The following is a 22,464-nucleotide window of genomic DNA, read 5'->3' on the forward strand; positions in this document are numbered from 1 at the left end:
AAGTCGCCTGACCGTGTCTCTGGCTGGGCTTGGGCCCTTGGTCCTGGCTTCGGCGGGTCACATGCAGCTGTGGGTCATCTAGTCACCACGAAGTTCACAGGGCTGAGGGCAAAATGAGGGTGAGGACAACGCACTGAGCTTTTTATTCCGGGGAATGAATCCCGTTGGAAGGCTCAGCCTTCATTCTGAGACTATGCCCTTCTTGCTCTTTGGGTTAAAGTGTCCTTCCTGTCATGAAATAATGGTGACGGCAGATGGTAGCTGTGTGCCTGGTTTTTCTTTTTCTCTAATATTTCTAACTCAGTGGAATAACATTCTGGTGAGCTGTGTGGTTCCTTCAATTAGGTTTATGATATTTTATTGGTCTGTGAAATTCAGAGACTCAGGAGCCCTGATCTAGTTCCTCATTTGGAGAAGAGAGGGGGAGCCCCTGAGAGGGGAAGGCTTGCCCTGGGTCCTCTGGCCCTGGAGGGGGGCCGCTTCCTGAGGGCTTCCCTCGTCCTGCACTGGCCTGTCTGCCTCTGCTCGCTTGAGGCCCATCAAACCCCCCTCCCGGTTACTTCCCTGTCACACAGGCAGGGAGCTCCTCAGGACCTGGGTTGTGTCTTATGTATGTCTGGTGTCTAGGAGAGTAGTCAGTATATCAGGTGCACTATAAATGTTGATTGAATCAAAATGTTGATGAATAAAATTTAAAATATGACTCAGGGGTGAGGGATGATAAATTATATATATAACATATATCATCTATCTATATCTAATATATATATCTGAAAGCCTTATACTAATGGCACTGGCACTAATGGTGGGATTTTCGGGAACTTTGAGTGGGCAGGGCAGTATAAAGCCTGGTACATGGCACACAGTAGGTGCTCAGTAAATGCCAGATGAATAAATGAATAACAAATAATGAATAAAGTTTAAAACATCACCCTGTCAGGGATGATGGGAGTAGCATTCTTATTTTCACAGAATCTAAAGCTTAAACTAAAAGAACATGTCCATGTAGGTCGGGCAGAGCTTTTGGAGGATGTTAGGGTCTCCGCAGCATTCCAGGATTTATTCCTCACAGATAGCCCCCCCCACCCCGCGCCTTGTCCACAGACTAGAGGGTCCCAGGCTGGCGCCTTTAGCAGATGGGCTCTGGGCCCTCCACCCGCTGGCCCAGAGTCTGGGACTTCAGCTGGGAGAGGGAGAGTTGCCGTCTGCCAAGAGCATGGGCTGCAGCTGACACCTTTTTTAAACACTGTGAGTGTGCTGGGGCAGTGCCTCCCCCTGAAAGCCTGAAGTTTATCTAGCTGGAGAAGAGAGGCCGCGAGTGTTTACATCTGCTGTAGTCCTGGTGTACACAGAGCTCAGAAGCTCTTAACACAAAACGGGTTCATTTCTCCACATCAGGCTTCTGCAAAATCTGCCCATCTATGGCAGGCAGAGGAGGAACTGGGTGCAGCTTGCCCTAGGAGGGGACACCCTAACACCCGCTTGCTGGTTGCATGACTGGGGTCATCCCAGAGGCAGCCTGGGTGTTGCAGGCAGAGGGGACTTGGTGTCTGCCCCAGGTGCTGGCAAATGCGGCAGCAAGTGCTGTGGCGAGGAAAGGGGGGATGAGGTAAGGAAAGCGGGGGTGGCAAAGGGTCAGCGCTTCTGAAAGGGCTGAGTCTTGGGCCCTGCAGCGGGTCTCTCGACTGGGCAGGTGGTCTGATGGTCAGCCCAGAGTTAGGAGAAAATGTCATGTCTCTACCTTCATGAAGCTCCCAGCCAAGTTGGGGAGCCAGGTCCTGGAATAGCAGAGAGAACTCACTACCCCCTGTATTATCTGTCCCCCTCCACTCCATCCTCTGCCACCATATGATCTTTTAAAAACACAAATCTACCATGCATTTCCTGCTTGAAACCCTTCAATGACTTCCCATTGCTCTCTGGGTTAAGAGAAAAATAGCCCTATTCCTTTACCAGGTGTGACTGCTAACTCTCCCTCAGGACCACTTTCCCCTTGTTTCTTTTAGCAGTAGAACCTCCCCAGATGTTACCTGTCACCCGGCTGCCCAGCTAAGGACTACCTTTCCAAGCCTCCCTTCCAACCCAGGTGTGGTCACATGATTAAGATCTGGCCCATAGGATGTGGGCAGGAGCGATTTATATGTGTATACGGACAACTTCAAGGTCTCGTTTTTTTTTTTTTATTTATTTTTAATTAAAGTATAGTTGAGGGCTTCCCTGGTGGCGCAGTGGCTGAGAGTCCGCCTGCCGTTGCAGGGGACATGGGTTCGCTCCCCGGTCTGGGAAGATCCCACATGCCGTGGAGCGGCTGGGCCCGTGAGCCATGGCCGCTGAGCCTGCGCGTCCGGAGCCTGTGCTCCACAACGGGCCCTCGAGGCCACAACAGTGAGAGGCCCGCGTACCGCTAAAAAAAAAAAAAAAAAAAAAAAAAAAAGTATAGTTGAGTTACAATGTTGTGTTAATTACTGCTGTACAGCAAAGTGACTCAGTTATACATATATATATATACATTCTTTTTCATATTCTTTTACATTATGGTTTATCACAGGATATTGAATATAGTTCCCTGTGCTATACAGTAGGAACCTTGTTGTTTATCCATTCTATATATACCAATTTGCATCTGCTAACTCAAAACTCCCAATCCATCCCTCTCCCACTCCTCTCCCCCTTGGCAACCACCAGTCTATTCTGTATGTCCCTGATTCTGTTTCTGTTTCATAGATAGGTTAATTTGTGTCATATTTTAGATTTCACATATAAGTGACATCATATGGTATTTGTCTTTCTCTTTCTGACTTCACTTAGTAAGATAATCTGTAGTTGCATCCATGTTGCTGCAAATGGCATTATTTCGTTCTTCTTTATGGCTGAGTAGTATTCCATTGTATATATGTACCGCATCTTCTTTATCCATTCATCTGGGGTTCTTTTTGTTTTTTTGCTATTTTTTAAAAATTTATTTGTTTATTTATTTATTTATTTTTGGCTGCGTTGGGTCTTCATTGCTGCACGCGGGCTTTCTCTAGTTGCAGCGAGCGGGGGCTACTCTTTGTTGTGGTGCGCGGGCTTCTCATTGTGGTGGCTTCTCTTGCTGCGGAGCACAGTCTCTAGGTGCGCGGGATTCAGTAGTCGTGGCTTGTGGGCTCTAGAACACAGGGTCAGTAGTTGTGGCCTAGGGGCTTAATTGCTCCACGGCACGTGGGACCTTCCCAGATCAGGGCTCAAACTCGTGTCCCCTGCTTTGGCAGGCGGATTCTTAACCACTGCGCCACCAGGGAAGCCACATTCATCTGTAGATGGACATTTAGCTTGTTTCCATGTCTTGGCTATTGTGAATAGTGCTACTATGAACATAGGGGTGCATGTATCTTTTTGAATTATACTTTTGTCTGGATATATGCCCAGGAGTGGGATTGCTGCATCATATGGTAATTCTACTTTTAGTTTTCTGAGAAACCCGCATACTGTTTTCCATAGTGGCCACACCAACTTACATTCCCACAGTGTAGGAGGGTTCCCTTTTCTTCATACCCTCTCCAGCATTTGTTATTTGTAGACTTTTTAAGGATGGTCATTCTGAAGGTCTCATCTTTAAAGAGGCAGCTGGTTGCCTTTCACTTCCACTCCCCTCTTCCCACTGCCTGGAAAATGGCAACAACAGGAGCTGCCATCTTGAATCCAGAGAGGGCAGCCCTGTCTTATGGCTGGCAGAGCCCAGGGCTGTTACATGAAAAAGGAAAAGAAAAGAAAACAAACTTCTTTCTTACCTAAGGCACTGCATGTTGGGCTCTATTATAGCACTTAACCCTTCATAATACAGTATCCTTCAAGAACTTCCTTGGTGCTCACTCAGGTTAACTGTCTTTGTTCTATGCTCCAGTAGTATTTCTGTGCTTTCCTTCTTGTTAACACCCTGACCCATCACATCTGTTCAGAGTGGGTTTTCTCTGCTAAGCTAAGAAGTTCATGAGGCCAGGAATCATGTCTGTCTTGATTATGGCCATATCTTCCCTTCCCTCCATTGTGATGGGCACATTGTATATGCTCAAGGGTATTTGCTGATTAAGTAAGTGAATGAATACAGTGAAACAACTTGGGTGTAATATTAGGAATACTTTTTGCTATAAGCAACAGTGACTTAAACAAATGGGGGCTTATTTTTCTCACATAACCAGAAGTCTGGAGGTCAGTGATTCCATGCTAAACAGCTCAATGGTTTCAAAGCTCTTTGGGAATTTTGATTTTTCTTGGCCTTTACCTCATGGCTTCAAGATGGCTGCAACAGCTCCAAATATCATGTCCTTACGTGACAGCATTCCCATCCCAGGAAGGGAGCAGGAAGGAAAAGAACTCCCCTTCCAGGGCTTTCTCTTTTGTCAGGGAGGGAAATCTTTCCCAGGACCCTCCCAGTAGATGTCCCTTATATTTTATTGGCCAGAACAAGGTCACATGACCACCCTTAGCTACGTGGGAAGTTGGGAGAGGAAGTGTCTTCCTTCTTCAGGACGCAACTGGATTTTGGCACTGTGGGACTCACTGGGGCTGGTGGGAAGAAGCCAGTTCTAAGAGCCCTTGCCTTTTCCTTACCCACGTGGTACCATATTCAGGAAGTCCCAGGGACCATGGGGTATCATGATGTGGTCACAAATCATGCGTTGTTCTTAATGCTTGCTGGAGAATGTCACTTTCTATCTCTTGAAATTCTCTTCTGGACACTGGCCTGCCCAGGAGACTGAGCTCTGCCAATGAGCTCACCTGTTCCAGTACAGTCCATCAACTATCATCTCTGTGGTCACAGCAGTAGCTGTGCACCACACACGTGCCCATGTGCGTGGTGACTGAACAAGTTATATAACCTCTTCATGCCTCATCTTCCTCATTTGTCAAGTGGGACTAGTTGTCCTATCTCATGGGACTGTTTTTGTGCCAGTACCTGGCACATAGGGCTAAATAAGAGTTTGCTGTTGTTATTTCATTATATCCCCATTTCACACATGGGAATATATGCTCAGAAGAGTTAAAGAACTTGCCCAAGGTCATGCAGTTGGGGGAGCCAACAGTCAAAGCCTGATCTGTCTGACTCCAGAGCCCACACACTTTCTTCTCCTACCACAGGGCTTCTCTGAGATGACAAATTTGTACTGAATGTTCCAAGGGTGGGGTGTCTTGCCACAGACACTATGTATGAATCCTTTTAGGGCCCGGATGGAATGCTGCCTCCTCCTGGAAGCCTCCCTGGATACTTGCTCTCTACTCCTCACTGGCACATGGAAGCTTTTCTGGAGGACACGGGAGCTGCCCCTTGTCTCTTCCTTGGAGGGCAGAGAATGTCAGTCTTGGCCACTGTTGTGGTCATCAACACAGATACAGTCTTAGCCCTCCGGGGCACCTAGTCCTGATAAGGACACTGATGCCCAGGTGAGGCACTCACTCCACGTCAGACAGCCAGTACTAACAGAGCTGTGTCTGGAGCTCCAGCCTCCAAATTCCCCATGCAGTGCTGTTTCTTCAGGGCTCCCTCCATGACGTGAGCACTTTGCAGAAACAGCAGCTCATCCAAAGGACACCCTCATTCAGGTTGGACTGAGCGTGGGGATCACTGGAGATCCTGGCCTGAGACTAAGGGAGATCATCTCTGATCTTTCGCCTCCACCCCCGTTCCTACCTGGGCCGAGGTCCTGGGTCCGTCCCCTGCACGTGTGTCAACTGCTGCCTGAGTGTCTGTAATACACAGATGACGACACTGAGGACAACATCATTGCTTTAATCCTTGTGAGCACAAGGGCTTCAAGCAGCCTCTCAGTCTCAAATGATGATTGATGAGGATGATAACAATAACCATGGCCAGGGTTAAGATTTATTGAGCCAAACCTCCTTGTAATAAGTGTGCATAATCTCTAATCAGCAGGTCTTCCCGCAACACTCCTTTCTCCTGCTGTGTTCTGCATCTCAGAAAACTGACCACATCCACCCAGATCCCCAAGCCTGAAACCGGGGCATCACCATCAGCAACTTCTGCCCTCGCTCTCTCCCCACTATCACCTACTCCCATCCATTCTACATCCTAAATCTTAACCCATCCACTTCTCTCCATTCCCACTGTTTGTCCTCCCCCCTCCAATTCCCTGTTCAATCTACTGAGAGCCATAGGCTCTTGCCTCAAGTCTTGTGGTTCCCAAACTTTGCTGCACGTTAGAATCACCTGGGGAGCTTTGAAAACGCCTGATGCCACGCCACACCTCAGACCAATTAAGCAGGAGGTATGGGGGTGGGAGGCAGGCATCAGTGCTTTTTATTTTATTTATTTTTTATTTTTTTGCGGTACGCGGGCCTCTCACCGCTGTGGCCTCTCCCGTTGTGGAGCACAGGCTCTGGACGCCCAGGCTCAGCAGCCATGGCTCACGGGCCCAGCCGCTCCGCGGCATGTGGGATCTTCCTGGACCAGGGCACGAACCCGTATCCCCTGCATCGGCAGGCGGACTCTCAACCACTGCGCCACCAGGGAAGCCCCATCAGTGCTTTTTAGAAATCCCCAGGTGGTTCCAGTTTGCAGCCAAGTTTGGGAACTACTCTTCCCTTGTTCTGAGACCCTCTTCCACACACTTTCACTTGGGCAGCTTCCACTTAATCTGGCAGGTCTCTCTTTCTTTTTTTAAAATTTATTTGGTTGCACTGAGTCTTAGTTGTGGCAGGCGGGCTTCTTAGTTGCAGCTCGCTGGCTCCTTAGTTGCAGCCCGTGGGTCCTTAGTTGTGGCAGGCGGGCTCCTTAGTTGTGGCTCCAGGGCTCCTTAGTTGCGGCTCACCAGCTCCTTAGTTGTGGCATGTGAACTCTCAGTAGCGGCATGCATGTGGGATCTGGTTCCCTGACCAGGGATCGAAACAGGTCCCCTGCGTTGGGAGCACAGAGTCTTATCCACTGTGCCACCAGGGAAGTCCCTGGCAGGCCTCTCTTTAACATTGCTGCCTCCTGGAAGCCTTTCTGGAACAGACAGATCTAAGCAACTGCTCCTCCCCTCGACACTTAACCACTCTGTGTTGTTACTGCTTTTTCAAATGTCTGCCTTCCCTCCCTATCACCACCCCCTTCCTCACTGAGTGGAAACATTAATGGAACCAATCCTCACAACAACACGAGAGGTAAGTTTTATTAATCTTATGATTTTGAATATTGCCCCAGGTTTTTATTTTTGCAGTTTATCTGTTTACAGTGTTTGAAGCATAAAGAAAAGCATTTTCTCTTTAAATATGGATGTAGATATAAAGATGTTTGTTCTTAATACTCTTAAAGCCAGTGTTTTCCTGTTTTCTGTTTGAAATGCCCAAGCCATAGCTAATAATTCCTGAGGGACCTTGAGACTATGGAAAATACCCCATATTTAAAGCTGATCATAGATTATGGTTATTTCCTCTCAATCATCTACCGATGTTGCTTTTCTGTGGTCTAGATTCAAGAGCTAAAAATGAAGAATCTAATGTTTGCTTGATACTCTTTTTTTTTTTTGCGGTACGCGGGCCTCTCACTGTTGCGGCCTCTCTCATTGTGGAGCAAAGGCTCCAGACACGCAGGCTCAGCGGCCATGGCTCACGGGCCCAGCCGCTCTGCGGGGCACAAACCCGTGTCCCCTGCATCGGCAGGCGGACTCCCAACCACTGCGCCACCAGGGAAGCCCTGCTTGATACTCTTTTAAGGAACCTATTCTCTCTGCTGGAAGATTGTAGCTTTTTCTCTTTTCTCTATGGAATTCAGGAATTTGCCAATTTATACCCTGTGTATAAAAGAGTATCAGTTTTAAATATGGTACTCAGTGAGGCCTTTCAGTTTGAAAGCACAAGTTTTTCTTCACCGGGAACTTTTCTTCTATAATTTCTCTATTTTCATATTATGTAAGAATGTTTTCAGGTATAAGTAGCAGAACATTTGAATAAAGAATGACTTGAATAAATAGTTGCTTATTTTCCTCACTTCACAAGGCACTGGGTAGGCAGCTGCTGGCTTGGGTTCTGTCGTTTGACAACATCAGGGTTTGGGCTGGTATCTCCTCAATTCTCTTGGCCTCTCTCTTGTGGTCACAGGACGGTTGCCGCAGCTCCAGGCACTGTGTTTGCAGTCAAGTTAGGAAGAAAGGAGAAAAAAGTGCGGCACTAATTGCATATGCATTTTATATCGGAAAAGACGAAAGTGTTTCTGGATGCTTATGTCTCATGGGCTGGAACAGTGTCATATAGCAAGGGAAGCTGGTAGTAAGTGTCCAGCCTCCATAGTGGAGTCAGAGGAGGGAGGAGGAGGTTGGGCACGGGGTTCAGCTAGTCAGCCAGTGGCTTCTGCTACATTTCTTCATCCTGGATCTGGCCTCCACATCTCTTATCTTTTTCTTCTGATTTCCACGTCTTTGTGTTTTTTGCTCTGAATTGTGAGGTACTTCTCTCCCTTTGTCTTCCAGACTCAATTCCCATCCCTGACTGTCTCTATTAAATTGTTATATTGGAAAGTCATACTTTTTAGGGAATTCCCTGGCGGTCCAGTGGTTAGGACTGTGCCCTCTCACTGCCGAGGGCCCGGGTTCAATCCCTGGTCGGGAACTAGGATCCCGCAAGCTGCGCAGCGTGGCCAAAAGAAACAACAAAAAAAGAAAGTCATATTTTTTAGTTAGCAGGAATTTTTTTGTGTGTCCTCCAACTGCATCTTCCCATAACCAATTTTTCTTTATTTGAAGTCCTCTCTTTCTTGCTACTTCTACTTAACGCGCTCACCTAGGGCTTCCTCCCGTATGTTACTGAGTCCTTTTAAATAGGTGTGATTTTTCTTTCCTTCCTCATATTTTTTCCCCCTTGGTCCCCATAGAGGCCAGGCTGTTGACATGTTTAGAACAGGGACCAAGCCAGTAAGCGGTGGAAGACACAGCAGTTTATGCTCTCCTGGGCCTTTGGCGAAGGAAAGGTCTGGCAAACAGTCACTCCTTCGCCTCTCTCCATTCTAGGCATCCCTGGAGGCTCGCTGGCCACCTGCAACCCATCAGTCCACCAGTGCTGCCCCCCACTCCGTGGTGGTCAGCTGGGCGGCGCAGGCCCCCAGGACCACACACGGCCTGCAGGCAGAAGCAGCCCCTCCCTGAGAAGAGTTAGGGTTCCACGGGGGTGGGGGCAGGTCACCTCTGGGAACCACAAAGTCCCTTCTACCTGGTGCCGAAAGGAGGCTGTGCCCCTTCTCCCACCTCTGGCCCTTCAGCTGTAGCTCAGGAGGGTGGAGCCCCAAACCTGCTCTTGCCCTTGGAGATGTAGGGTCTCCCTGCGGCCTCAGGTACTCCTTCCTGGCTTCCGGGTTATGGCCTCAGGTACTCCTTCCTGGCTTCCGGGTTATGTCACGCAGAGAGTGGGTGGCAGGCAGGGGGAGGGGGTAAGCGATGTGCAATCACTGCTCAATCAAGGCAATCTCAGGATTCACTTGAGCCCAGTTTATAAAGGTTTGGCTTTTGCTTAATACCTGGGTACACTCTGTACAAACAAATGTTATAAATCCAGGTGCGACTTACCTGTCTGCTAAAACAGGCCTGGTAGGGCTTCTCTGGAGGCATTTTATCAGGAGTTTGAATTAGTGATTTCAAACAGTGGGTTATGACTAGTGTTAAAAGGGACAGTATAGAAAATATAAGAACGCATCCTGCGGCAAGGGTGAGTTTGTTTCATGCAACTTTTGCTCAGTTTTGTGTTTTGTATGTACATTGGGCTGTAACGTAAACTACAGTTCTGGGTCATGTTAAAAAAAATGTATAAGCAGGGGAATTCTCTGGTGGTCCAGTGGTTAGGACTCTGCACTTTCACTGCTGTGGCCCGGTTCAATCCCTGGTCGGGGAATTAAGAGCCCACAAGCCATGCAGCGCAGCCAAAAAAAAAAAAAAGTATAAGCGGTATTGAATTGGAGGATGTTCTGGGGACAGTTGTTTTGGCTTCACAAGAGAATAAAATTAGAGGAAGATGAGATCCTTTACTAGAAGAATTCCATAACTCCCTCCACCCCAGCTGACTTTATTTATTTATTAAAAAATTTTTTTTTAAATTTATCTTTGGCTGTGTTGGGTCTTCGTTGCTGCGCGCAGGCTTTTCTCTAGTTGCGGCGAGCGGGGGCTACTCTTCGTTGTGGTACTTGGGCTTCTCATCGTGGTGGCTTCTCTTGTTGCGGAGCACAGGCTCTGGGCACACGGGCTTCAGTGGTTGTGGCTCGCGGGCTCTAGAGCGCAGGCTCAGTAGTTGTGGCACACAGGCTTAGTTGCTCCACGGCATGTGGGATCTTCCCGGACCAGGGCTCGAACCCACGTCCCCTGCATTGGCAGGCGGATTCTTAACCACTGCGCCACCAGGGAAGCCCCCCCAGCTGACTTTAAATGCAGGTTCCTATGGCATTTATGATGCACTAGAACTAACTACTGTTTAGCAGCCTAAACTCATGGTGTTTTTCCCCAGCCCCTACTTGACCCTCCAGAAGTCAGACCAGCCTGCTTTCTCTGCAGTCCTCGTGAAATCTCAGGGAATTTGCTGGGGCAGAGAGGCAGCCAGCATTGCTCCAGGGTTTGGAGGGAAGCTTGAGGAGGCTGAGCAGGAGGTGGAAACCAGCCCCGGGTCCGAGTTCCTGCGCGGACCCTGAAGGGCTGTGTGACTTTGGGCGCACACTCCGAGACTGTGTCTCCTCGTGAGTGAAGCAAGAAGTATCCTCCTCGTCTTGTTTCCCACACAGAGCGATTCTGATGACCCACAGAAAAGGAAAAAAACCACATTTCAGTCAACACATGTTTGTAACAGAAAATGGCATTTTGCTAGTGGAAGGCCTTTTGTTTTCTCTGAGCCGGGCAGAGGGGGACTTGGGAATGTACGACAGAATGTAGGTGCTGCAGCTGAGGTGAATTTGCTCAGCAAACAAGAAAGAGGAAGTTGAAATGGCCTGAGGGGAAATACCGGAAGTAGGAGAAAGGAGGCGGCGTTTCTGGGAGAAGAGAACTGGCTCCTCCCGGGACAAGTTTTTCCTCAAATGTCTGTGTGACTGGCTTTCCGGTGGGAGCCCGGGGGAGGACGGAACCTGCAGTCTGAACGGGGCTGCAGGCAGAGCCGGCCCGCGCTGCGAGGGACAGCTGACCTGTGGCTTACGTGTTTAATGAGCAGCTACGTGTGCCCAGCACCCCCCCAGGTCCCCAGATACCAGGTGGTGAGATGGCCCCTGCCGACAACCGAGTGGGGAGGGGGGCGATATCCAAGTAAATCTGGGGGTGGTGAGGGTTCTAATAAGTGGGTGAAAGCACTTTGTCAGCTGTAAACTGGGCAGTCTACCTTTAATGGGGTCCCCTAGCAACCAGCACAGGGCAGGATGCTGTGCCCTGTTAACCTTCCTGGCATAGGCCAGCAGATCCATGTACGTTTTCTGAGTGTAAAACCTTACACCCCTTCCTCAGTAGCTGCAAGATCAAGTCCAGACCCCACTTCTGTGTCCCCCAAGGCCTATTCCTGGTACCTTCTGACCACCCTGGGGGCCCAGCCACCTCCTCTGAGACTCCCCTTCCCCAGCAGCACCCAGGCTTCCAGAAGCAGGTGCCCTGCCCTCCCGAGTGACAGGTGGAGCTATTGCTGCCGCCCTGATGGCTGGCACTCACCACTCCCAGTGAGTCACGCAGGCCTGGCCCAGCAGCCATTGTTCCCACGGTGCTTTCCCAGAACGCCTGGCTGGGCCCCAGTGAGACCAACCCCTACAGGTGGCCGGCTGCGAGACTCCTCCTCTGTCAAAGCTCTGTGAGGCCAGCTTGGAATCTCCTCCAGAAAGGCCCCTCCCTTATGAGGAGAAGAGATGGGAATGGCGTTTTCTCAGTCTGTCAGCCCTTGGCATTGCCCACTTAAAAGAATCTATTACTTAATTTAAAAATGTACAAAGGATAAAAACAGAAAATTTATAGAACCACCAATGGCTGATCAACATGTAAAAATACACTTGACCTCACTAATTATCAGGGAAATGCAAAATAAAAGGGAACATTTTTCTTTTTAAAAAACATTTATTGTGCAATATAGCACACATGTAGAAAAGGGCGTAAAACATAAATAGGTAGCTGTAAGCAGGATTCTGGCCTTCTTTGAGCTTGAGTTCCTCTGTCCGTTTATGAGGCAGGTGGACCTAATGATATCTGAAGATCCTCCCAGCTCGGGTACTCCTTGAATCACCACTGTCAGCCTTGGTTTACTGCTAATTCCCTCTGTGACCAGGGGAAATATCCTAACCTCCCTGTTTTCTCATTTGTAATTGGGCATACAAACACCTATCCAGCCTACCTCCCAGCGCTGGCAGGTGGCTCCAAAAATTTTGAAGGAGAAAACCAGCCAGAGGATAAATGTCCTAGGAGGGTGGATGCTAGGCTCAGGGCCAGCACCTGGGCTGTGAAGAGATGGAAGGGGTTCTGGTGGTCTCCGAGGCCTGGCCCCCTCCATGTCTACTGGTCCCCATTGGACTGCACAGAGGCAACCCAGCTGTGGGCAGATTTGACTCAGTTCTTTAGGAGCTGTTTTGTTCTAGGTACAGTGCTTGATAATTTCATTTGGTTACCTTGAAGCATCCCATTTCACAGATGGCATTGGTGTCCCAGGAGGGTAACAAAGTTCCCAGTATCCTCATTCAGAGTTGGCTTGCACGTGGTAGGTCTGGCATGTAACCTGCCCCCGACTGTGAATCAAATGTTTTTCACGAAGCTGTGCTGCTTCAGGGAGCTTGACTCACCTTCAGCAGGTCCCCTTCGTCCCACTCCTATCCCAAGGGATCCCTTAGAATGAGTTTTCCTCTTTGCCCCATGATAACCTTCAGATAGCTGAAGTCACTGGTCCTATCCCCTGAGTCTTCCCTTCCCCTTTCTCTGACTTTTCCTCTGAGGGCACAGTTTGAAGCCCTCACACCACTGGCTAGTCCCTTCTGAACATCTGTGAGATCATGGGAAGGGTAGAAAGAAATAGGATGACCATCTTGTCCTGGTTTTGCACAGGACTCTTTTAGCACCAAAACTCCTAGATCCCAGGAAACCCCTCAGTCCCAGGTGAACTGTTACGGTTTCTAGGGACTGTCCCAGTTTTAAAACTGAATGTGCCATGTGCCCCAAGCCACTGATAGATACTAGTTATTGAGATGTTAACAGCTGTTGTCTGGGGGAAATAGGATTGTGCAGTCAAATATAGTTGGGAAAAGCTGCATCCCCATCTTTCCTCCTGGAGAGAAACAATATCCATTCTCATGTTAAAGGATATGAAAAAGTCCTGCAGCATTTCCCAGACTTTTTTGATAGATTCTTTTTAAGGAAACACGTAAAAGCTCAGAACTACCATCTTGCAGAAACACACAATAACACTGTGTAAAGTTTCAGCTCTGATCAGTATTGAACTCTTAACGTTTGCGCTGTTGTGTATTATTTCTCTTTGCTTTTTAAGGCACATAGTTAACACATTTCATTCTAGTGTAGCTGGGGCCACAACTGCATTCAGTAGAAAGCACATCATTTGCTGGCTCAGAGTATTTGAACTTCCCACTGGAGAAAAGTCAGTTTACTTCTCTGAACCTCAGTTTCCTCATCTGTAAAGTGAGATTCATCACATCAAATTCCATGGGTGGTGGGGAATTAAGAGGTGATTATGTGAGGGACTTCCCTGGTGGTGCAGCAGTTAAGAATCTGCCTGCCAGAGGGAGGAACACTCCCAAACTCATTCTACGAGGCCACCATCACTCTGATACCAAAACCAAAGATGTCACAAAGAAAGAAAAGTACAGGCCAATATCACTGATGAACACAGATGCAAAAATCCTCAACAAAGTACTAGCAAACAGAATCCAACAGCACATTAAAAGGATCATACACCATGATCAAGTGGGGTTTATCCCAGGAAAGCAAGGATTCTTCAATATACACCAATCAATCAACGTGTTACACCATATTAACAAATTGAAGGAGAAAAACCATATGATCATCTCAATAGATGCAGAGAAAGCTTTTGACAAAATTCAACACCCATTCATGATAAAAACTCCAGAAAGTAGGCATAGAGGGAACTTTCCTCAACGTAATAAAGGCCGTATATGACAGACCCACAGCCAACATCGTTCTCAGTGGTGAGAAACTGAAACCATTTCCACTAAGATCAGGGACAAGACAAGGTTGTCCACTCTCACCACTATTATTCAACATAGTTTTGGAATTTTTAGCCACAGCAATCAGAGAAGAAAAAGAAATAAAAGGAATCCAAATCGGAAAAGAAGAAGTAAAGCTGTCACTGTTTGCAGATGACATGATACTATACATAGAGAATCCTAAAGGTGTTACCAGAAAACTACTAGAGCTAATCAATAAATTTGGTAAAGTAGCAGGATACAAAATTAATGCACAGAAATCTCTTGCATTCCTATACACTAATGATGAAAAATCTGAAAGTGAAATTAAGAAAACACTCCCATTTACCATTGCAACAAAAAGAATAAAATATCTAGGAATAAATCTACCTAAGGAGACAAAAGACCTGTATGCAGAAAATAATAAGACACTGATGAAAGAAATTAAAGATGATACAAATAGATGGAGAGATATAGCATGTTCTTGGATTGGAAGAATCAACATTGTGAAAATGACTCTACTATCCAAAGCAATCTACAGATTCAATGCAATCCCTATCAAACTACCACTGGCATTTTTCACAGAACTAGAACAAAAAAATTTCACAATTTGTATGGAAACACAAAAGACCCCGAATAGTCAAAGCAATCTTGAGAAAGAAAAACGGAGCTGGAGGAATCAGGCTGCCTGACTTCAGACTATATACTACAAAGCTACAGTAATCAAGACAGTATGTTACTGGCACAGAAACAGAAATATAGATCAATGGGACAGGATAGAAAGCCCACAGATAAACCCACACACATATGGTCACCTTATCTTTGATAAAGGAGGCAAGAATATACAGTGGAGAAAAGATAGCCTCTTCAATAAGTGGTGCTGGGAAAACTGGACAGCTACATGTAAAAGAATGAAATTAGAACACTCCCTAACACATACACAAAAATAAACTCTAAATGGATTTTGAATGTAAGGCCAGACACCATCAGACTCTTAGAGGAAAACATAGGCAGAAAACTCTATGACATAAATCACAGCAAGATCCTAGAGAAATGGAAATAAAAACAAAAATAAATGGGACCAGAGGAAACTTCAAAGCTTTTGCACAGCAAAGGAAACCATAAACAAGATGAAAAGGCAACCCTCAGAATGGGAGAAAATATTTGCAAATGAAGCAACTGACAAAGGATTAATCTCCAAAGCATACAAGCAACTCATGCAGCTCAATATCAAAGAAACAACCCAATCCAGAAATGGGCAGAAGACCTTAATAGACATTTCTCCAAAGAAAATATACAGATTGCTAACAAACACATGAAAGAATGCTCAATGTCATTAATCATTAGAGAAATGCAAATCAAAACTACAATGAAATATCATCTCACACTGGTCAGAATGGCCATCATCAAAAAATCTACAAACAATAAATGCTGGAGAGGGTGTGGAGAAAAGGGAACCCTCTTGCATTGTTGGTGGGAATGTAAATTGATACAGCCACTATGGAGAACAGTATGGAGGTTCCTTAAAAAACTACAAATAGAACTACCATACGACCCAGCAATCCCACTACTGGGCATATACCATGAGAAAACCATAATTCAAAAAGAGTCATGTACCACAATGTTCATTGCAGCTCTATTTACAATAGTCAGGACATGGAAGCAACCTAAGTGTCCATCAACAGATGAATGGATAAAGAAGATGTGGCACATATATACAATGGAATATTACTCAGCCATAAAAAGGAACGAAACTGAGTTATTTGTAGTGAGGTGGATGGACCTAGAGACTGTCATACAGAGTGAAGTAAGTCAGAAAGAGAAAAACAAATACTGTATGCTAACACATATATATAGAATCTAAAAAAAAAAGAAAGAAAATGGTCAGAAGAACCTAGGGGCAAGACGGGAATAAAGATGCAGACCTACTAGAGAATGGACTTGAGGATACGGGGAGGGGGAAGGGTAAGCTGGGACAAAGTGAGAGAGTGGCATGGACATATATACACTACCAGACATAAAATAGATAGCTAGTTGGAAGCAGCCACATAGCAGAGGGAGATCAGCTTGGTGCTTTCTGACCACCTAGAGTGGTGGGATAGGGAGGGTGGGAGGGAGGGAGATGCAAGAGGGAAGAGATATGGGGACATATGTATATGTATAACTGATTCACTTTGTTATAAAGCAGAAACTAACACACCATTGTAAAGCAATTATACTCTAATAAAGATGTTAAAAAAAAAAAAAGAATCTGCCTGCCAATGCAGGGGACACAGGTTCGAGCCCTGGTCCAGGAAGATCGCACATGCTGCGGAGCAGCTAAGCCCGTGCGCCACAACTAATGAGCCTGCGATCTAGAGCCCGCGAGCCACAACTACTGAGCCCGCACGCCACAACTACTGAAGCCCGTGTGCCTAGAGCCCATGTTCTGCAACAAGAGAAGCCACCGCAATGAGAAGCCCGTGTACTGCAACGAAGAGTAGCCCCCGCTCACCACAACTAGAGCAAGCCCACACGCAGCAACGAAAACCCCATACAGCCACACACACACACACAAAAAATACAAAAGAGGTGATTATGTGAAGTCCCACAGCTCAGTGCCTGATGCTAAATAAATAACTGGTCAAGAATAAATGGAGATCCTTGAGAGTTAAGATGGGATGGGAAGGAGAAGTGGCCTAAATTCTGAGCCATGAGATGGCACTAAAAGGAGTCAAGGAGAACCTGAAGGACAACAAAAGTCTCTCCTCAAGAAGAAATATATGGACTCAAAAATGCAGTACTTTGGGGGAAGAATTGGAGGAAGAGGAAAAAAGGAGATGGGTGTTTGAGTTTAAAGAATTTTTTTGCCTCTAAGAATGTACCAGTTATCTTCTGCTGTATAACAAACTGTGCCAGAATTTAGTGCCTTAGAACAACAGTCTCTAAATTGGTTCTCTAAGTTGGCACATTTAGGCTGGGTTCAGCTGCTGGTGCCTGGATTCCTTCACATAGATACAGTCAGATGTGGCATGGATGGGCTGGATGGTCTAAGATGGTTTCACACACAGGTCTGGTGGTTGGGGACTGCCAGCCAGGAACCTTGCTTCTATCTCATGTGGTTTCTCCAGCTAGCTCATACTTGTTCCCATGGCAGTGTCGTTCCAAGAGGGCCCAAAGCAGGAGCTGCAAGGCTCTTGGTTCCTAGGCTTGGAACTCAACCAACCTCACTTTTGTCACATTCTATTGGTGAAAGCAAGTCAGAATGCCAGCATAGATTCAAGAGGTAAGGAAACAGATTTTATCTCTTGATGAAGAAGCTGCTGAAATTCCTGACCATTGAAACTCTTCCACATAGGTGCTAACTCATGCATATTTGGCCTGGGAGGCTGTTTGGTGGGTTGGGAAGAAGTCCACATATGCACTCCCATGTGAACGGCTTTGTACACCTGCCTGCTAGTGTATACTTCCCCGTGTTGTCTGCACTTACCGCCTCCATTTCTTCGCTTCCTTTCTCTCCTCCATCCACTCCAATCAGGATTTTGTTCCTATTGTTCCATTGAAAGAGCTCTTATCAAAGTCACCAGTGACCCATATCTTGCAAAGCTGATGGTCAGTTCTCTGCTCTGTGCCACCCATCCCCCGCCGCCCTCTCAGAACATAGTTGAAGCCTCAGTGTATTAAGGGGGGTTCCCAGGACATTAAGTGCTGTTGAGCATCTCTTAACTTCTTTTTTTTTTAACATCTTTATTGGAGTATAATTGCTTTACAATGGTGTGTCTCTTAACTTCTTGAAGCCCTTTCTTCTCTGGGCATCCCTGTCACCTTTCTGGCCTCATTTTCCTTCTACCTCACTGGCTGTACCTTTTCTGTTTTCTTTGCCAGCCTCTCTTCCTCTCAAAGGAAGGGGCCCCAGGGTCTGTCTTTGTCCCTCTACTTTTGCTACATTTTCTCCCTAGATGATCTCACATAGGCCCATGATTTAAATTGACCTGATGACTCTCAAATTTATATCATCCAGCTTAAACCTCACCTCTGAGTTCCCTGGACAATTCCACCTGGATTTTGAAAAGATAGTTCAAAAAGTTAAATGGCCAAACAAAGTAATTGATTTTTTTTTTTAAAGGAAAGCTTTTTTCTTTTTTTTTGGCCGCACCATGCGGCCTGTGGGATCTTAGTTCCCCGACCAGGGATTGAACCCGTGCCCCCTGTAGTGGAAGTGCAGAGTCTTAACCACTGGACTGCCATGGAATTCCAGTAATTGATTTTTTAAAAAAATTTACTTATTTTATTTATTTTTGGCTGCGTTGGGTCTTCTTTGCTGCGTGCGGGCTTTCTCTATTTGCAGCGAGTGGGGGCTACTCTTTGTTGCAGTGCACGGGCTTCTCATTGTGGTGGCTTCTTTTGTTGTGGAGCACAGGCTCTAGGCATGCGGGCTTCAGTAGTTGTGGCACGTGGGCTCACTAGTTGTGGCTTACGGGCTCTAGAGCACAGGCTCAGTAGTTGTGGTGCATGGGCTTAGTTGCTCCGTGGCATGTGGGATCTTCCTGAACCAGGGGTCGAACCCATGTCCCCTGCATTGGCAGGCAGATTCTGCGCCACCAGGAATCTGCCTTTACTGCGCCACCAGGGAAGTCCCCAGTAATTGATTTTTGACCCACTTCCCCCAGCAGCATTCTTTGTGACCTCCCTCACCTTTGTAAATGACAGCAACATTTACCTAGTTGCTCAAGGCAAAAGCACTTGGGAGCATCTTGATTTCTCTTTTCCTCACATTCTACACCCAATCTGTCAGTAAGCTCTGTTGGTTCTATCACCAAGATATATCCCCAGTGCAGCCACTTGTCATTCTTCCCAGTGCTGTACCCCTAGTCCACAGCCTTTTGCACTGAGACTGTGCAAGGGCTTCCTAACCAGCCTTCCTCACCCCCAGCCCTGTCTCCCGTCTGTCCTCCATGCTGCAACCTTCTTATTTATTTATTTATTTTGTGGCCACCACGCGGCGTGTGGGATCTTAGTTCCCTGACCAGGGATCGAACCTGCGCCCCCTGCGGTGGAAGCTCAGAGTCTTAACCACTGGACCACCAGGGAAGTCCCAGCTGCAACCTTCTAAAGCTTAAATCACATTCAGTATCACGTCCCTGCTTAAAACCTACCAGTGGCCCTCACTAAAACTGGAAACAAATCTACACTGTTTACGAAAGCTGTGAGGCTTCTTCCTATGCGTCTGATCTCTCCCCGTTCTACTCTCCCGAGGTCCTTGCATGAGCCACATGGACCCTCTCGAAGCTGCTTCTTCTCTCATGGCCTTTGTACCTGCTGCTTCTTCCACTAGAAGCTCTTCTCCCGCATCTTTAGCACATATCAGTACCTGAAATTACCCTTTTCATGTAGTAGTTATCATGTGTGTTGCATGTCCCCACCCCCCCCGCCCCCTCCCCCCTTCCCATGCCCCAGTAGAAGAGAATAGAAGCTCTTGTCTATCTTGTTTACAGCTGTATCCCCAGAGCCTGGGGCAGGGCCTGAGTCATAGTAGAAGCTCAGTGTACATTTGCTGACTGATTTGTCTGTGAGGACTATAGCTAAGATTGTTAGAACTAGGTAGAAGAAAAACAGTCCAGCCTCATGGTTTCACAGATGGGGAAGCAGAGGCAGGGATGCAAACTTATGAGAGCCAAGTTGATTGTGTACAATCCGTAGGTTTCATTTTCATAAGCAGTAGTAGCCGCTAAAGGTGAAGGTTAGTTATTTCCTCCTACAATCTCCCTGCCAGGATTATCATGACAATAGATCTCAGAACAAATTCTGCTACCCATACAAATCTGTATACAACAAGCATTTACTAGCAGGAAGCCACAAAACCGGTTCATACAGTCTGTTCTGTAAAGTCAGTGAAGGCTCAGCCCTCTGTCCTTTTAGGTGCTCTGTCACCTTGCATGAAGGGTCCACTCAAGAAAGATACAACGTTCTAGATGCAGGATTCATCTAGACAGATGGTCACATCAGGCAACCAGAATCCCTCAGGATTTGGGATGCCTCAAGGATTTAGCCCAGTGCATCATCCTTAAGTGAGATTTTTTTTTTTTTTACTCTGAAGAAGGAATGGATGGTGCCCCTCATCATTTTAGCCAATCTACGTATCTCGAATAGCTACAGGCACACCTTGTTTTATTGCACTTCGCTTTATTGTGCTTTGAAGATACTGCGTTGTTTTACAAATTGGTTTGTGGGAGCCCTGTGTCAAGTCCAACAGCGTTTGCTCATTTCATGTCTCTGTGTCACATTTTGGTAATTCTTGCAATATTTCAAATTTTTTCATTATTATATTTGTTATGGTGATCAGTGACCTTCAATGTTACTATTGCAGAAAGATTATGACTCGATGAAGGCTCAGATGATGATTAGCATTTTTTAGCAATGAAGTATTTTTATTTATTTTGTATTTTTTAAAAGTTTATATTTTTATTTTTTAAAAGTTTACTTATTCTTGGCTGTGTTGGGTCTTCGTTGCTGGGTCTTCTAGTTGTGGCGAGCGGGGGCCATTCTTCGTGGCGGTGCGCGGGCTTTTCATTGTGGTGGCTTCTCTTGTAGTGTAGTACAGGCTCTAGGCGCTTGGGCTTCAGTAGTTGCAGCACGCGGGCTCAGTAGTTGTGGCTTGTGGGCTTAGTTGCTCCATGGCATGTGGGATCTTCCTGGACCAGGGACTGAACCCATGTCCTCTGCATTGGCAGGCAGATTCTTAACCACTGCGCCACCGGGAAGTCCAGCAGTGGACTGTTTTTAAATTAGGCATGTATATTGCTTTTTTAGACATAATGCTATTGCACACTTAGTAGACAGTGGTATAGTATAAATGTATCTTTTATATGCACTGGGTAACAAAAATTCCTGTCGCTCACTTTATTGCGATATTGGCTTTATTGTAGTGGTCTGGAACCCAGCCTATGATATCTCCAAGGTATGCCGGCAGTAATTTCACCAAAAGATAGCTTATTTCTAATACCTGTTGTGCTAATTAATAAGCCATGAATTTCACTGATACATTCATTATGGCGCTCTCTATGCTAATCATTATTGAGAGAGGGAGAGCTGCAGGGCTGTGCTGAGCTGATTGGATGTGATTGTGTACATCTCAGACATGGCAGAAGTATTACACTATGGAAAGTGGCAACAGGGTCTCCCTGCCCACCCCACCAACCAGAGAGCCAGTTATTAAACATTGACCAGCGCACCACTGGATAGCTTAGAGCCCTCTGGACTGTGGCCTTTCTGATAAATTCTGGCCAACCACCTCACCCTCATGACTACCTCTAGACTTGGTGATAGTCATAGCTGCACTTTAGAAATTACCTGGCACCTTTACAACAATATTGATTCCCAGGCCCCGGTCGGTGGAGATTCTGACTTAACTGGACTGGGGTGGGGCTTGGATATCAGGATACATTTGAAGATCACCACGTGGTTCAAAGCTGCAGCCAGGGTCACACTCCCACCTCTGTGTCATACTATTTATGCCACATATTCTAACAAAGTTAATGGCAAAGCCAGGCTTGGCACCAGGCCTGCTGACCCCCAGCCCAGAGGTCCTGGCAAAAGGAGAGAAAAATTGAAAATAGGTCATTTTCTTCTTCTGAGATTTCAGTATTTGCAGATGTGTCTGAGGAGCAGCCCATAGTGCTTGGGGTCAGGTTGGGGGTGGGAGGAACAACGAAGTTGCCCAGGAGCCCGGGAAAGGCTGTGCTAGCCCCAAAGAGCTCCAGGCTCCCTCTGCGGGGGTGTCTCAGCCTCATCCCTCAGGGCGTCATCGTTTAGGGGCTCAGGGAGAGCTGAGAGGGACCACTCAGATGTGTGTGTGTCACTAGGGAAGATTTGAAAGAGGAGAGCTTGCAGCTAGCTAGAGAGGTCAGGACTAAGGCGGGGGCAACTGAAAGAAAACCGGAGTGGGGAAGGAGGCTAGGAGGCGAACCCCCAGGGAGAGGGAGACAGACAACCCCTCCTGGGGATGGAGATGAGCACCTCCATGAGTGGGTGTAAGCCTGGCTCTGTGGGGCTGGTGAGGGAAGGTAGTCCTGCAAAGAGGGGTAAAGATTTAATTTCTTCCTCCTTAAAGGACAGAAAGGATGACTTCTAACCTTGGGGTAGGATGCCTTCTTAGCCCCTGGTTATTCATTTGAAGGTGACCCTCAGCAGTTCCTGGTTCCAAGTCTCTACCCAACCTTGCAAGGCTCGCTTCCTAGTACCAGGAAACGGGCTTCCTTTTAACTCCCTGGGCAGGGCATTGCCTCCCTCCCCACCCCCACCTTACTTTCTTCTTTCTATGGCAGAGCCCTGAGGGCTGGGACAGCCTGGTCTCTGTTTCTCTC

General features: G+C 46.9%; 1 protein-coding gene across 2 annotated transcripts in view; it reads left to right on the plus strand.

Moving 5' to 3' along the window:
• Positions 1-22,464, plus strand: part of TSPAN15 (tetraspanin 15) — a 79,228-nt gene that overhangs the window by 6,135 nt on the left and 50,629 nt on the right. The gene's annotated exons all lie outside the window — the stretch shown is intronic.

This window comes from Orcinus orca, chromosome 14 (assembly GCF_937001465.1).
Source record: "Orcinus orca chromosome 14, mOrcOrc1.1, whole genome shotgun sequence".
NCBI lineage: Eukaryota > Metazoa > Chordata > Mammalia > Artiodactyla > Delphinidae > Orcinus > Orcinus orca.